This window comes from Osmerus eperlanus, unplaced genomic scaffold (assembly GCF_963692335.1).
Source record: "Osmerus eperlanus unplaced genomic scaffold, fOsmEpe2.1 SCAFFOLD_53, whole genome shotgun sequence".
NCBI lineage: Eukaryota > Metazoa > Chordata > Actinopteri > Osmeriformes > Osmeridae > Osmerus > Osmerus eperlanus.
This window is the reverse complement of record NW_026911394.1, coordinates 85049-102788: the sequence shown is the minus strand read 5'-3', so window position 1 is coordinate 102788 and position 17740 is coordinate 85049. Positions and strand designations below refer to the sequence as shown.

At 50.4% G+C, this 17740-nt stretch overlaps 1 protein-coding gene and 1 long non-coding RNA gene across 2 annotated transcripts in view; one reads left to right on the top strand and one right to left on the bottom strand.

The window, feature by feature from the left end:
* cnpy3 (canopy FGF signaling regulator 3) overlaps window positions 1-17740 on the top strand; it is a 103523-nt gene that overhangs the window by 56227 nt on the left and 29556 nt on the right. The gene's annotated exons all lie outside the window — the stretch shown is intronic.
* On the bottom strand, window positions 1905-8283 carry LOC134016026 (uncharacterized). Its single transcript, XR_009929376.1, has 3 exons — window positions 8165-8283; window positions 6312-6434; window positions 1905-1958 (listed from the first exon to the last, which is right to left on the bottom strand). It is a non-coding gene; the product is annotated as an uncharacterized LOC134016026 (long non-coding RNA).

Sequence of the window (17740 nt, the reverse complement as noted above, 5' to 3'; positions counted from 1 at the left end):
AGAAAGAAAGAGAGGAGGAACAAAAGAGATGAAGAGGGGGTCAGAGGTAAGAGAGAGAACAGAAAGAAAGACAAATATACAGATCAAGACGTTGGAACCGTTGGAATTTAAACAGCAAACAGAACGCGTGGACCCGAGCCTGCACCTATTGTGAGGCGCTGAGAGCGAACTCATTAGAATGTGTCTGAAGTTGAGCTCGTCCATCATTGTTGACTTTGGTGGACGACAGGAAATGAACTGAGGGCGAGGGGCGTGGCTAATGTGTGTTGGCGCCCCCTGTAGGGCAGGTGAAGTCATAGCGGTCATGATAAATACTTAATATTAAGATTAAACATAACTATAATCAAATCATTACTGAAAAAATGTATGCTATAGATACATTTGAGCCCCCAATATGGTGACCCATACTTTTCAAAGATTTTATGAGGTCTAATATGTTTTCATGTGTCCACACACACAACCCACATCCACACACACACACTCTACACTACTCTACACACACACTAACATGCACATAAATCAGACACAGGAACCAATCAGAGTGTTGGGCATGTCTTAAAGGGATTGTCACGGTTACTTACATTGTCATTCATACCGTGTTGCTAGGAGGCTTCAAACCATGACCCTGCACACATTTGGTTAATGTGTGTGTGTGTGTGTTAGGGAGGGTGTGTGTGTGTGTGGGTTTGTGTGTGTTAGGGAGGGTGTGTGTGTGTGTGTGTGTGTGACACCATGTCTGATACAAATGGATGCTCCTATGGAGAGGGACAAGGAAATAGTATGATGTCAGGGCGTGCACACACACACACACACACACACACACACACACACACAGAGAGACACACACATACATACACAACCTTTTGTGAGAGCAGCAGCTGTAAGGAGAAATGATTGGATCAGAAATTAATTTATGCAGGAAGACACAGGAAAACATATGACTCATCCACTCATCCATCCCTTTATATATCAATCCATCCGTGTAGTTAGTCTAACTTAGTTTACACAGCAGATGGGAGGAGGGGGGAGAAGGGGGTCACTAAGAGATTTTGGCACCAGTGCCCTTGGGGGCAAGAGGACACACACACACACACACAAACTTACTCATTACACTAACAGCTTTCATTAACTAAATGAAAAAGGAAGTTGGTGCTGAAGGGAGCTCTCTCTCACTCCCTCTCTCTCTCCCTCTCTCTCTCTCTCTCTCCCTCTCTCTCACCCTCTCTCTCTCCCTCTCTCTCTCTCTCTGAAAACAGAAAAGGATTGTTTTAGCCAAGTGGATTTAACGTGAGAATGTCTCAATAAAGAGCATCAAAAGTCTCTCTATCTCTCTTTCTCTCAGCTGTTTGTTGGCTCAACTACAGACAGTGTCTGACAATCATCGCCATCATTGCACACACACACACAAACACACACACAAACAGCCAGATGGGGACTATCAATTATTAAGGCCTGATGAAGATGATGCCCTGGTTAACATTAAGCAGATTATGCCACCCTGAACCCCTCTACGATGAGCCCCCGTTTCTTAAATCTGAGTGATAGTCTTTAGATTGTGTACAAGTGAGGAGGGCTAGAGGGGGAAATGAGGTTGCTGTGTGAATAGAGGGCTACCTTCACTAATGACTTGTTTTTTCTTGGAAGGAGGGGGGGGGGCAGGGAGGAGGTGTGTGGGGGGGCAGGGAGGAGGTGGGGGGGCAAAAGGGGAGGTTAAGCTGTGATTAAGAACACATTGGGATTTTTGGCGGGTGTTGTGGTTTACCGCTTGGTGTGTGTGTGTATGTGTGTGAATGTATGTGTGTGAATGTGTGTGTGTGTGAATGTATGTGTGTGTGAATGGTCTAGGTTTAGAGTGTGTATTGTTGGAGTGTGAGGTGGAAGATTAGAATGTCACAGAGCTCACTCACCTCACAACAACGATCCCTAGTAATTAGAGGAACTGCTGGACTGTGGCTGAACTGGAGAACACACACACACACACACACACACACACACACACATACACACACACACGTACATACACACACACACACACACACACGTACATACACACATACACACACACACGTACATACACACATACACACACACACGTACATACACACATACACACACAGGAGAACACACACACACACACAAGAGGAAACACAGAAACACAGGAGGAAACACACACACACACAGACAAGAGATCATTGACAGTCATAATTGCACTATACACTCCCAGATTATGGGGTATTTCCTGGGATAATTGCTGAGGCCAGATTACGGGACGTGTGAAAGACAGATTATGAGATGAACAATGACAGACATGCAGATCAAAGGATAACAAACATGTTTCTGTTTTCTGGGAAACCACATGGCTGTAGACCCCCTCTCCCTCCACCAACCAACATCCACCCCCCCACCCACTCACCACTCACTCAGAGAGACACAGAGAGACACAGAGAGAGACACAGAGAGGGAAAGACAGAGGCAATGTTAGGTGAGAGATGTGTACAAACGATCAGCCTCAGTAATCAAGCCATGAATATGGATAAACGTCAGAGAGGAGGAGGGGGATGGAGGGAGGACGGGAGGAGGGTGATGGAGGGATGAGGAGGACGGGAGGAGGGGAATGGAGGGATGAGGAGGAGGAAGGGAGGGAGGAGAAAGGTGTTGACACTGGAGATGATAGGAGAGATGAGTTGGAGAGGAGAGGAAGGGAGAGAGGAGGGGAGAGAAGGGCTGAGAGATGAGTTGGAGAAGGAGAGAGAAGGGGAGGAGAGGAGGGAAGAGAGGGGCTGTGAGACAGGATTCTAACGAGCGATGAGAGGGATGAAAAGATGGATAAACCATACGGGTCTTAAATATGTAATTATGTTACTTATGGAAAAAAATAATCAGTTTTTAGAAAGTGTTCCAGATGGCTGGAGAAAGGATCACACACACACACACATACCCCCCAGTGAGACCTGCTAGGACTCCAGCAGTACACACACACACACACACACACACCAGTGAGACCTGCTAGGACTCCAGCAGTACTCTCTGTGGGGTCTAAGAGGCTTTGAGGTTATTTAGGGCTGATTAAAAGGAGGTCGAGCCTCAAAACAAGAACCCAAATATCCACCGTGTACCGTCAAACTCAAACGTTCTCACATAGAACACTGGTATCAACCAGTTTAAATGCACTCTCCCTCTCTCTATTTGTCTCTCTCTATTTGTCTCTCACTATCTCCCTCCCTCTTTCTCTCCTTCTCTATTTCTCTTTCCCCCTCTCTCTCAGCAGTATATCCACCCTGACACTAGTTCATCAGCTGTCGGATCACCACAGAAAAAAAGAGGGATGAAAAGAGAGAGGGCAAGAAAACGAGAGCAGAAAAATGGGTAAATGTCCAAAAACATCACATCCTTCCTTCCTTCGTTGATCTAGCCTTGAGCTCATCCAGTCCCCAGGAGAGAGGGAATATAACCCCCCCCCCCACACACACACTTAAAACTTAAATTCACACATGCACACACACATACACACACTTAAAATGTAAATTCACGCACACACATTCACACACACTGGTGCCCCCAGCCCCTCAGTGATTTAATTGGACTAATTATATTTGCTTAAGACTGGCCCGTCTCAGTTCACAAGTTTTAATTGGCCGTTAATTGAATCCTACTGTGTCTGAACTGCCCTGGGGTACAAACCAAACACACCAATCCATTCTTAAAATGAAGGAACAAGGCCAGAGACCGTTTGATTTAATACACAAAAAGGAATTGCCACCAGCTATACTGTGATGCACTGTTTGGATTTAAAGGCAGATTTGATCAGGGATCTTAATCACACACACACAATGCCTCTTTCTGTTTTTAATGATAAGGTTGGTTTAAAGGTGCTTTCTGTTCATTATGAGATAATCATTAGCATGAGAATAGCTGGTTCTATCCCTGTAGGTCAGTGTCCTGTCACTATTAAACACAGTCATTTTACATGACAAGCTGTTGCATGGAGAACATGTATTCACTCGAAGGCTAAAATGATTTTTTGCTTCTTGAAAACCAGCCTAACCTTCACCATCCCCCTGTCTGGCTCCATTAGTGTTTCACCAAACTAGCCCTCCCTCCCTCCCTCCCCCCTCCTGCCACTCTCCTCACCTCCCCCTCTCGTCACCTCCCCCTCACCCTCACCTCCCCCTCCCCCTCAACTCCCCCTCCTTACCTCCCCCTCTCCTCCTTTTTTCACCAAAATATAAAATCTGATATGGCAGGCTGTGGATCTCTCCCTCACTCATCCTCTCCCTCTCTCACACTCACCCTCTCTCTCCCTCTGTCTCTCCTCTCCATCTTCTCTATGCTTTTGTTCATTCATAGTAGCCTCATATCGCTACCATGGCAACCGCTTGTACACATTCCGCTCTGGGAGAGAAAGAGGGATACGGAGAGGAGAGAGATGAAAGAGACAGATACGGGGGTTGGAGAATGTGAAGAGAGTGAGATGGAGGGAGAGAGAGAGATACAGAGAGAGAGAGGGAGAGAGAGACCACCTCTACATCCTCATCTCCAGGTAAGAGGAGAAGAGGAGCAGGGCTGGGAAGACACCACCCATCTGCCATGTTGGCTCACAGCCAAGCCTGCAATGTGGATCCAAGATGGCTGCCAGTTGCACAAATCCAGGTCTGGACAGACACCGGATAGTGTCACTGGAGAAGGAGTGAGGACAGCCAGACCTTATCAGAGACTGAACAAGAGATAGAGAGAAGGAGGGATGATGAGAGGAGAGAGACTGGGAGAGAGAGAGATATTATGATGATGAGAGAGAGAGGAATATTATCAGTGACAGAATGGGTTCTAGTTGCAGAGCTGTCACACACTGGACTAACATAATCCTCTAGTAGCTTAATCATTAGTACAGGTCATTAAAGAGAGAGGGGGAGAGAGAGAGAGAGAGAGAGAGAGAGAAAGAGAGAGAGAGAGAGAGAGAGAGAGAGGGAGGGAGGGAGGGGGGAGTTAATGTTCAAGTTTGTGTGTGTGTCTGTCCAGTTTTCCTAACCTGATTTTGATGTCACTTGTCCCTGGTGATGCCGTCAGAGTGAAGGGGAACATGGGAGTTCTAGAACTAGAGCTGTGATCCCAAAGTTCTACACAGAGGATTCTAGAACCGGGGCAGGGTTCCGGAATGAGGCAGTCTCTGGTGTTTTCATCACCAAAGCTGCTTCTGGCTGTTGTTGTTCTTTTCCAGAACACTCAGACGCTTACAGGAAGCTTGTCTGGTGAGACGATTGTTTGTCTGGCATTAGTGCCACTGTTCACCATAGGGTGTCTGATCCCAGCTAGCCTAGCCTAGGCTAGCCTAGCATAGCACAATGGTAGGGGTACAGAACTAGGGAGCTGAAGCTAGTTACCTTAGCCAAGTCTACCCAAGTGGACATCAACCTGCTAGCTATCCTAGCCTAGCCTAGCCTTCATAGCATAGCATAGCTGCAGGGGTATGTGGCTGTTATTTTATCCTGCCTAACGTGATTTTCAGGGGCTTCTACAGCCTAGCTTAGCCTAGCCTCGTGTCTACTGGTGGATTGCATTGTTTTCCATAATCTACATGAAATTTAACATGTTTAAATGCAAATCTGCTCTGTAAAACCACCAGTGTGGTTTTAATCAATATCTTCTAATCTGCTGCACTGAGATGACAACGGATCATAACAGCTAAAGAAAAGGGCTGCTTATCCTGTCTGTGTCTGTGTGTTTCTGAGTGTAGATAAAGAATAGGGCTGTTTATCCTGTCTGTGTCTGTGTGTGTGTTTCTGAGTGTAGAGTACAAACTACTGATGACAGTGTGTGAGGGTTAGTATCATTAGTGGTAGTGTCTTTAGTAGGCTTTCTAGTCCCACTGCTAGATTAGGGGGGCTGCTAATCCCAGGGATTATGTCCTTGGATTGAGATTAAACTCAACGCTTGGGATAACAGGGTGACAGTTTCTTTAGCGCAGTCCATGAACCTCGAAGGCATCGATGAGTCATGTCTGAAATATTATTTGTGTGTGTGGCTGTGTGTATGTGTGTGTGTGCAGCTGTGTGTGTGTGTGTGTGTGTGTGTGCATGCACACTAAGTAAACACATTTAATCACTCAATCACTCCCTTGACGGATAACCCCAGAAAATAAAAGAATCCCTGATCGTGAACTAGAAACAGTTCACAACAATCCATGTTCAAACATCACTGTAGAACTTTTAGATTAACTTTGCAACGGTGTATTGGTTTAAGATTCTCTCTGAGTACAAAAGTGTGAGTGTGTGTTTTGGGGGTCTTTGTTGGACCGTGATCGATGAGTCACTCACTTGTCAAACCAATAAGGAGGAGGTAGAGTGATGTTGCTCTTGGTAACAGACTCCAGGTTATGGTCTGGAAGGCTACAGGATACAGGAAGTAGAACAGGGGCATTTCCTGTCAGGCTCGTGGGCCTGAGGGAGGGAGAAAGAGAGTTCTTTACTTTGTTGGTCAGTCGAAACAGCCTACCCAACACACACACGCGCTCGCACGCACACACACACACACACGCACGCGCTCGCACGCACACACACGCACAGCCTGGTGGTGCAGTCTGCTCCCCAGCTGGTTCTGAGTGCCTGCTAGCACCCTGCTGTCCCAGCGCTAACATTAGCACAGCTCTGTCAACGCATCTCAGTGCAGGCCGCACTAGCATCGCAGGTTAGCACCGGGGTGCTAGCGGGGTTGGTGACCTCATCAAAGGGGGACAGAGAATGGAGTATGTAATTGTTAGGTAGGAGTGTGTGTGTGTTTCCTTTTGTAAAAGCAGACAGTGATAAATGGATAAGTAACGTGGCAAGACATGTAGTGTGTGTGTGTGTGTCCGGGGTCAATTCTATTTCCATTCATCTTGGTGATGCAGTTAAATGCTCCAGTTGAAACTCAGGACCTTTCTACTGACCTTCACTCCCCCTACACCCAGGGGAGGGTGTCCTGACACACACACACACACACACACACACACACACACACACACACACACACACACACACACACACACACACACACACACACACACACACTTCTTAGCCTTCTTCCTCTGTTTAGCTGTCAATTAGACCTCCCCACACACACCAGGGAGTGTGATCAGTACAAAAGAAAATAGAATACAGAAAAATAGAGGGAGAGGGAGAGAGAGAGAGCGGGAGAGCGAGAGAGAGAACGTGTCTCAACTCAATGTTATCAGTCTAACCATTGACTGTGTTATCCTGTGAAGAGAAGGAGAGAGGAGAAGAAAGAGGAGGAGAGGAGAGTGTTTTGCCTGGTGACCTGCTGTCTCTCTCTGGTGACTAAAGAGGTGGATGAAAGAAGAGAGGTGGAAAGGAGAGAGGGGAAGAGAGACATGAAAAGAGGGGGAGATTAATCACAGCACAGTGAAAAGACCTCAGTTACTGAGATCATCAAAGGAGAACATAGATCTTCCTGTCTCTCCCTCTCTCTGCCTCTTCCTCTCTCCCTCTCTCTGCCTCTTCCTCTCTCCCTCTTTCCCAATTTCATTCTATTATTTATTGACATGACAACAAACGTTTTTTCTCTATCCCTTCACTCACTCACTCCCTTCACCTCCCTCTTTCTACCCTCCCTCTCTCTCTCTCTCTCTCTCTCTGCCACCCTGCCTTTCCCACTCTCCCCCCCCATCACTTTCTTCATTCTGGAGATCATAAATGTAGAGCTGTTCTTATGGTTGTAGGGGTCCTTTGTAAGAAAGCTGCCCTTACTATGCCTGATTAAACAGATCTTTTCTCTTTCTGACACACACACGCACGCACGCACGCACGCACGCACGCACGCACGCACACACGCACACACGCACACACGCACACACAGCTTCCTGACTCCACTACAACAGGATTATTGGCCCAATTCCCTATCATCTCTCTCCATCCTTTCTCTCTCCTTCCTCCCTCTCTCCATCCTTTCTCCTTCTCCTCTCTCCTTCCTCCAACCTTGCTACACAGGATGCCAGAAGAGAGGAGATGAGAGGATGGAGAGGAAGGGCAGTGGAGAGGTGGGGAGAGATAATCACATGGGACACACAGAAAGGCCAAAAGAGAGAAAGAGAGAGTGATAGATAGCTTCTCCCAAGGGAGAAGTTGTGAGATCAACCACACACACAGACACACTCACTTACACACACACACACACTCTCTCTCTGTAACACTCCCGGGACAGACACAATCACCGACGCCGGCCAGTCGGTCGACCTGTTGCTAGGGATACGGAGGCGAGAGAACCCTGCTGTGTGATGTCATCGCGTTCCGGCGCCAGGCCCTCGGCCAATGGGACAAAAGAAGAGGAGGACATGCTGTTATTCCTTATTCCTCTCTCTCCCTATGTCTCTCTGTCTTCCTCCCTCTCTCTCTCTCTCTCCCCCCCTCCTCCCTCTCTCTCCCCCCCTCCCCCTCTCTCTCCCTATGTCTCTGTCTTCCTCTCTCTCTCCCCCCCCCTCCCTCTCTCCCCTCCCCCTCTCTCCCTCTCTCTGTCTCACTCTTTTTTCCCTCACTCTTCATCTCTCTCTCTCGCTGTCTCCCTCTCTCTCTCTCTCTCCCTCACTCTCTCTCACTCTTCATCTCTCTCTCTCTATCGCTCTCCCTTTTCTTTTCTCCTCTTTCCTGGAACGAGGGATGGTTACTGCTGGTGAAACCCGGCTCTTAGCTCTGGTTCACTTCTCATTCAAACACAGAAAGACTGCTGGCTATGCGACGCACACATGAAGACATTTACAAAGAAAAAGGAGATTAAATGTTTCCAAGAATATGAAACAATATCAAGACCCACTGAACACATGGAGAATAAACAACATAGATACATAATGAGATATGAGGAGATATTATGTTGATTGAGTAAATATGTGCGCAGTAGTGGTCATTTAGTAGACTACGGTGCTGCTCATCTAGCACAACATGGTTCAGCTTGGGACAGGAGGACTTGGCTGATTGCACATGTGTGTGTGTGTGTGTGTGTGTGTGTGTGTGTGAGTGTGTGTGTGTGTGTGTGTGTGTGTGTGTGTGTGTGTGTGAAGTGTGTGTGTGTGTGTGAAGTGTGTGTGTGTGTGTGTGTGTGTGTGTGTGTGTGTGTGTGTGTGTGTGTGTGTGTGTGTGTGTGTGAAGTGTGTGTGTGTGTGTGAAGTGTGTGTGTGTGTGTGTGTGTGTGTGTGTGTGTGTGTGTGTGTGTGTGTGTGTGTGTGTGTGTGAAGTGTGTGTGTGTGTGTGTGTGTGTGTGTGTGTGTGTGTGTGTGTGTGTGTGTGTGTGTGTAAAGCTTGGATGATCATGCAGCCCTTGTGACAGTTGACATACTTGAACGGATGAGTGAATCTAAGGCTTGACCTCTCTCACCCCTCCATCCTCTCACCCCTCCATCCTCTCACCCCTCCATCCTCTCACCCCTCCATCCTCTCACCCCTCCATCCTCTCACCTCTCCTCCTCTCACCCCTCCATCCTCTCACCCCTCCATCCTCTCACCCCTCCATCCTCTCACCTCTCCTCCTCTCACCCCTCCATCCTCTCACCTCTCCTCCTCTCACCCCTCCATCCTCTCACCCCTCCATCCTCTCACCCCTCCATCCTCTCACCCCTCCATCCTCTCACCCCTCCATCCTCTCACCTCTCCTCCTCTCACCCCTCCATCCTCTCACCCCTCCATCCTCTCACCCCTCCATCCTCTCACCTCTCCTCCTCTCACCCCTCCATCCTCTCACCTCTCCTCCTCTCACCCCTCCATCCTCTCACCCCTCCATCCTCTCACCCCTCCATCCTCTCACCCCTCCATCCTCTCACCCCTCCATCCTCTCACCCCTCCATCCTCTCACCCCTCCATCCTCTCACCTCTCCTCCTCTCACCCCTCCATCCTCTCACCCCTCCATCCTCTCACCCCTCCATCCTCTCACCTCTCCTCCTCTCACCCCTCCATCCTCTCACCTCTCCTCCTCTCACCCCTCCATCCTCTCACCCCTCCATCCTCTCACCCCTCCATCCTCTCACCCCTCCATCCTCTCACCCCTCCATCCTCTCACCCCTCCATCCTCTCACCCCTCCATCCTCTCACCCCTCCATCCTCTCACCTCTCCTCCTCTCACCCCTCCATCCTCTCACCCCTCCATCCTCTCACCCCTCCATCCTCTCACCTCTCCTCCTCTCACCCCTCCATCCTCTCACCTCTCCTCCTCTCACCCCTCCATCCTCTCACCCCTCCATCCTCTCACCCCTCCATCCTCTCACCCCTCCATCCTCTCACCCCTCCATCCTCTCACCCCTCCATCCTCTCACCTCTCCTCCTCTCACCCCTCCATCCTCTCACCCCTCCATCCTCTCACCCCTCCATCCTCTCACCTCTCCTCCTCTCACCCCTCCATCCTCTCACCTCTCCTCCTCTCACCCCTCCATCCTCTCACCCCTCCATCCTCTCACCCCTCCATCCTCTCACCCCTCCATCCTCTCACCCCTCCATCCTCTCACCCCTCCATCCTCTCACCTCTCCTCCTCTCACCCCTCCATCCTCTCACCCCTCCATCCTCTCACCCCTCCATCCTCTCACCTCTCCTCCTCTCACCCCTCCATCCTCTCACCTCTCCTCCTCTCACCCCTCCATCCTCTCACCCCTCCATCCTCTCACCCCTCCATCCTCTCACCCCTCCATCCTCTCACCTCTCCTCCTCTCACCCCTCCATCCTCTCACCCCTCCATCCTCTCACCCCTCCATCCTCTCACCTCTCCTCCTCTCACCCCTCCTCCTCTCACCCCTCCATCCTCTCACCTCTCCTCCTCTCACCCCTCCATCCTCTCACCCCTCCATCCTCTCACCTCTCCTCCTCTCACCTCTCCATCCTCTCACCCCTCCATCCTCTCACCCCTCCTCCTCTCACCCCTCCATCCTCTCACCCCTCCATCCTCTCACCCCTCCATCCTCTCACCCCTCCATCCTCTCACCCCTCCATCCTCTCACCCCTCCATCCTCTCACCCCTCCATCCTCTCACCCCTCCATCCTCTCACCCCTCCATCCTCTCACCCCTCCATCCTCTCACCCCTCCATCCTCTCACCCCTCCATCCTCTCACCCCTCCATCCTCTCACCCCTCCATCCTCTCACCCCTCCATCCTCTCACCCCTCCATCCTCTCACCCCTCCATCCTCTCACCCCTCCATCCTCTCACCCCTCCATCCTCTCACCCCTCCATCCTCTCACCCCTCCATCCTCTCACCCCTCCATCCTCTCACCCCTCCATCCTCTCACCCCTCCATACTCTCACCCCTCCATCCTCTCACCCCTCCATCCTCTCACCCCTCCATCCTCTCACCCCTCCATCCTCTCACCCCTCCATCCTCTCACCCCTCCATCCTCTCACCCCTCCATACTCTCACCCCTCCATCCTCTCACCCCTCCATCCTCTCACCCCTCCATCCTCTCATCCCAGTCGTGTTGCACCTGTAGTACAGTAATAACTTCATAAATGAGCTGAAACTGGACTTTTATCATTCTTGACTCCGGCCTACAAAACGGCTTTCACATTGATAAGATGCACACACACACACACGCACACACTCTCTCAGAGAGCCACTGAGTGGCTGCTCTCTTATCTGTGTGTGTGTGTGTGTGCAGCCTCAGGTCAGAGACTCAGTGGGGTGAGACTGATTGGTTTTGTCTGCCGTGGAGTGGAGGAGCACACACACACACACACACACACACAGCTATCTCATCTGAAGCCTTGTTGAAACAGACCAGGGTACATAACAACGTCCTTATACGACGTTTAAACAGTGCATAGGAAGACTACCCCAGTTTCATCCCATAATGAACTGCCTGATTTGAAGGGAAACGGTTGCCAGGTGACCTTTGACTGTTACCAGTAACACTTTCCTCGGTTGCTCGATGGGACAGGAAGCAGGCACCGGTGTGGACAGGAAGTGAAGAAGAGACCCTGAGGGCTGACTTCCTGTTCCACAACAACAACAAGGACAGAGGATTGTGGGTAGGATAGTGGAGGTTCTGGGGTGTAAACCTCTCCTCCAGGGATACTGTGTTAGACGGCTAAGCTGAAGGCTTCCTCTGGTATTTTGTGGTATTTAGTTTCTGAATGTTTTGTGTGTGTGTGTTCTGAATGTTCTGGAGTGTTTGTTCTGAATGTTCTAGAGTGTTTGTTGTGTCATAACACTCCTTTACTGTCCTGCTGAGAGCCCTTCTGGCAGCCAGCAAGAGAGGGAGGGAGGGAGGGAGGGAGGGAGGGAGGAGAGAAGGAGGGAGAGTCACACCCCAGTAGTCTGGCACAGATGAGATCCTCTCTCTCTACCTTTCTCTCCCTTGCTCTGTCCCTCCCTCTCTCTCTCTAGACTTCTCGTCATTGTGACAGGTCTACTTCCTGTGTCGGCCCTGTGTCACTTCCCCTTCCAGGGTTCTGTGCCCTGTGTGTGACAGAAGGCTCAGAGAGGGGGGAGAGAGAGAGGGAGAGAAAAAGAGAGAATAAGGGGAGAGAGAGATTGTGGAAGGTGATGTGATGTTACATAAAACTACAAAGTCTGTCAGATTATCCAAAACAACCCTAACCTTACATCATCAGTGTGACTGAAGCCCTCTGTCGCACGCACGCGCGCGCACACACACACACACACACACACACACACACACACAGGAACAAGCGCGTGGGATGGGAGCATGAAGACGTGAACAGAAACACCATAAAGATCCTCTGAGAGAAGAGAAACAGGGTGTGTGTGTGTGTGTGTGTGTGTGTGTGTGTGTGTGTGTGAGGGTGTGTGTGTGTGTGACTGCATGTGTGCGGTCGTGTGTGTGCGTCTGTGTGTGAGGGTGTGTCTGGGTGTGGCTGAAGACCCTTCTGCTTGTGTGTTGTTCTGAAAACAGACTGTGTTTTCATCCCACGAGCGATGCAAGAGAGGGGGAGAGGGGGGAGGGAGGGGAGAGGGGGGAGGGAGGAGACAGAGACAGAGGAGGAGAGATAGAGAGAGAGGAAGAGAGAGGAGCGAGAGAGATAGAGGGGCGAGAGAGGAAGAGTAGAAAGAGGGAGGGAAATATACTGACAGTTAAAACACATGAATCAGAACATCCTTTTAGGCGTCCATTAACAACAGGAAGGAACACATCACAACCAATCACATCAGCAGGCTTCTGATGGATAGTGTGGTTTCCGTGGTAACAGACCTGTTGAACCCCTACCCACCTAATACAGTGGTCCACTGAAAACACGCACGCACTCTCAACACTAGGGGAGAGTTGTAATGGACAAACAAGAGCCATCTAATCACTAATGCTGAGACCTGATGTCAGCTTCGTTTAAAAGAGGGAGATCGATCCATCTAATGTTCTATAGAGGGATGAGAGCCCATCTAGCCAGCCTGTCAGCCAACCAACCAGTCAGCCAACCAGCCTGTCAGCCAACCAACCAGTCAGCCAACCAGCCTGTCAGCCAACCAACCAGTCAGCCAACCAGCCTGTCAGCCAACCAACCTGTCAGCCAACCAACCAGTCAGCCAACCAGCCTGTCAGCCAACCAACCAGCCAGCCAACCAGCCTGTCAGCCAACCAGCCTGTCAGCCAACCAACCAGTCAGCCAACCAGCCTGTCAGCCAACCAACCAGCCAGCCAACCAGCCTGTCAGCCAACCAGCCTGTCAGCCAACCAACCAGTCAGCCAACCAACCAGTCAGCCAACCAGCCAACCAACCTGTCAGCCAACCAGCCAGTCAGCCAACCAGCCTGTCAGCCAACCAGCCAGTCAGCCAACCAGCCTGTCAGCCAACCAGCCAGTCAGCCAACCAACCAGTCAGCCAACCAACCAGTCAGCCAACCAGCCTGTCAGCCAACCAACCAGTCAGCCAACCAACTAGTCAGCCAACCAGCCTGTCAGCCAACCAACCAGTCAGCCAACCAGTCAGCCAACCAGCCTGTCAGCCAACCAACCAGCCTGTCAGCCAACCAGCCTGTCAGCCAACCAACCAGTCAGCCAACCAACCAGTCAGCCAACCAGCCTGTCAGCCAACCAGCCTGTCAGCCAACCAACCAGTCAGCCAACCAACCAGTCAGCCAACCAGCCTGTCAGCCAACCAACCAGTCAGCCAACCAACCAGTCAGCCAACCAACCAGCCTGCCAACCAGCCTGTCAGCCAACCAACCAGTCAGCCAACCAGCCTGTCAGCCAACCAGCCTGTCAGCCAACCAGCCTGTCAGCCAACCAGCCTGTCAGCCAACCAACCAGTCAGCCAACCAACCAGTCAGCCAACCAGCCAGTCAGCCAACCAGCCTGTCAGCCAACCAGCCAGTCAGCCAACCAACCAGTCAGCCAACCAACCTGTCAGCCAACCAGCCTGTCAGCCAACCAACCAGTCAGCCAACCAGCCTGTCAGCCAACCAACCAGTCAGCCAACCAACCAGTCAGCCAACCAGCCTGTCAGCCAACCAGCCTGTCAGCCAACCAGCCTGTCAGCCAACCAACCGGTCAGCCAACCAGCCTGTCAGCCAACCAAACAGTCAGCCAACCAACCAGTCAGCCAACCAACCAGTCACCCAACCAGCCTGTCAGCCAACCAGCCTGTCAGCCAACCAGCCTGTCAGCCAACCAGCCTGTCAGCCAACCAAACAGTCAGCCAACCAGCCTGTCAGCCAACCAACCTGTCAGCCAACCAACCTGTCAGCCAACCAACCAGTCAGCCAACCAGCCTGTCAGCCAACCAACCTGTCAGCCAACCAGCCTGTCAGCCAACCAACCAGTCAGCCAACCAGCCTGTCAGCCAACCAACCAGTCAGCCAACCAGCCTGTCAGCCAACCAGCCTGTCAGCCAACCAACCTGTCAGCCAACCAACCAGTCAGCCAACCAGCCTGTCAGCCAACCAGCCTGTCAGCCAGACAGCCTTCCAACCAACTATCTAGTCAGTCAACCAGCCAGTCATTCAGCCAACCAACGCTACAGCAGCACTTCACCATTTCTCTTCTTCATCATCATCTTTCATCCTCCCTTTCACTCTCTTCATCATCGCTCATTTTCCTTCTTCTACTCCTTTCCTGTAAAGAGGGGATTACAGCCCAAATCTGCAGCCTTCAAATTACCAGGCGCACGTTCAGACAGGCACACACACACACAATACGCACATACACACAATACGCACACAAAATCACACTGGCCCCCTCAAATTCATCTTTCATGTGGGACGTTTTCAATAGCCCCGTTTGAGTAGGGTTATTACCATGACAACGAGGTAGGATTAGGTTAAAAAAAAACTCATTCCTGCTCCATTGTGAAAGCCCCTTGATTCAGAAAAGCACTCAAGATTGAGTTTTAGGGAGAGGGTGGGATAGAGAGATGGAGTGGCAGAGAGAGAGCGAGGAAAAGAGAGGTGGGTGGTGCAGAATGGAAAAGAGAGAGAGCAGAGAGAGAGCAGAGAGAGAGAGCAGAGAGAGCAGAGAGAGCAGAGGGAGAGAGAGCAGAGAGGGAGAGAGAGAGCAGAGAGAGAGGAGAGAGCAGAGAGAGAGAGAGAGGAGAGAGCAGAGAGGGAGAGGAGAGAGCAGAGAGAGAGCAGAGAGAGAGAGAGCGAGCAGAGAGGGAGAGAATGCCTAAAATGGAACCTTGAAAATGAACAATTCATGAGTACAACTTTAGAATGTTGCATAAACTCTGATGGGCAGGATACATGATTTGTATCCTTATGTAGTCCAAGCGAAAGGGTTCTCTCCTCTCACACACACCAAATCTCTAGATGAGAATCAGGTCACAAACACTCAGATCTCTGCTTTGATTTTATGTCTTCACCCCCTGACAAACACACACCTGGAGACATGTACACACACAGGCATGTACGCACACGCCACTCTCATGAATATGTTAACACATATGCATGCATGTCAGTAGCATGATCATTACCATATGAAGTGAGAAGATGGAAGGCAGTGACATCGCTACCATGATCACACACACACACACACACCCCTCTTCTCTCGTCAGCTGTTCTCAGAGGAGAACAATACACACTTCAGATTCACAGTCATATGACCTGATCATCAGACCTCACCCCATACTGTACTCCAGGGTACAGAGTCACACACACACATACACCCACACACTATATCCATGCACACACACACACACACACGCACACACACACAGACGGCACCACCAGTGGAATCATAAATCCAAACCCAGGCTGTGCTCTTGTCCAACCAGGGAATTCTGGGAAGACAGTTATCTCCAGGTGTTCCTGTCTCCTCGGCACCTATTGATGATGTCATCAGTACCCAAAGGGCTGTGCAAACATGGGCCCTCGGGAAAGGTGGTTGTTTGGGTGGTCCCTAAAAATGTCCAGAGAAGGAGGCTGGAGGGGGTGCAACAGGAGGAGATTATTAGATAGATATCTGCATTTCCATTTTTTTAAACTCATTATACTGTGCTTTATGAAGACAGGAACAATGGCAAGAGTTCCGGAAGGAGTCCTACCAGTCAATAGAAATAGAATTAGTGTCCCATTATGACCCATCAATTAGAACTGGAAGTGATTTTCTGCAGGGAACTAAATGTTCCGGAGTCTTCAGAGAGATAGAACGTTCCGCACTCTACCAAGACTGCAAACAGAACAGCACACAGATATTCCCCTGGTCATGCAAACTGTCGCATCTTAAAACGTAAAAACCACAAAGACCCAACAACCATTCTGAGAAAACAGTTTTTTCCTGCATTCCTGTAGATGTTTGTTTCCCACAAAGCTTAGAATGATCTCTCACAATGGCCTATTCCCTCAACACCAACAAGCCTACAGAACAATAGGATTTGATGGGATCTGCTTTCAGTTGGATTAGCAACATTCTGGAATGGAACTCAAACCAACACAGAGGGATGTTCTGGAATGGAAAAGTAATCACTGTAAACAACAGTTGCCGTGGTTTCTGTGGTGGTGATGGTTGTGTCGATGCTCGCTGTCACAAGGCAGTGCTTCTAGGGCCTGCCTGGGCCTGTCAGATCACCTTGTTATGGGGCAGGTGGATGTAGATCTGAAATGTGTGTGTGCAAATGTAAATCCTTCTACAAGCTCGTCTGTCTCTCGTTTCCCAAACCACCCCAGCCAGGCCACTCCACCCTGGATGTACATACACACACACAGCTAAAAATAAGGCCCTCTATAATCTCATGCATAGGCACTTAGTGTCTGAGATGAAATGCAGCTTATATCTCCCTGGGAAAGAGAGGAGGGGGGAGAGAGAGGGGGAGACAGAGATAGGGAGATAGGGGGAGAGGGGGAAGGGGTAGAGGGAGAGGAGAGAGGGGGAGACAGAGATAGGGGAGAGGGAGATAGGGGGAGAGGGGGAAGGGGTAGAGGGAGAGGGAGAAGAGGGAGAGAGAGTAAGACAGTTAGCACTAGAGACTTGTACATCAAGGTTGTCAGGGTGCAGTCTCACTAACCTTAATCCACACAAAGTGACAGCTCACACACACACAGCTCACACACACACAGCTCACACACACAGCTCACACACAGCTCACACACACACAGCTCACACACAGCTCACACACACACAGCTCACACACACACAGCTCACACACACACAGCTCACACACAGCTCACACACACACAGCTCACACACACACAGCTCACACACACACAGCTCACACACACACAGCTCACACACCCCAAACCTTACAAATCAGGACATCCGCTGGACCAAATTCGTAGAATCTGACTGGATTTGTGACAGAAGGTTGCTCTCTCTCTCTCTCTCACACCTC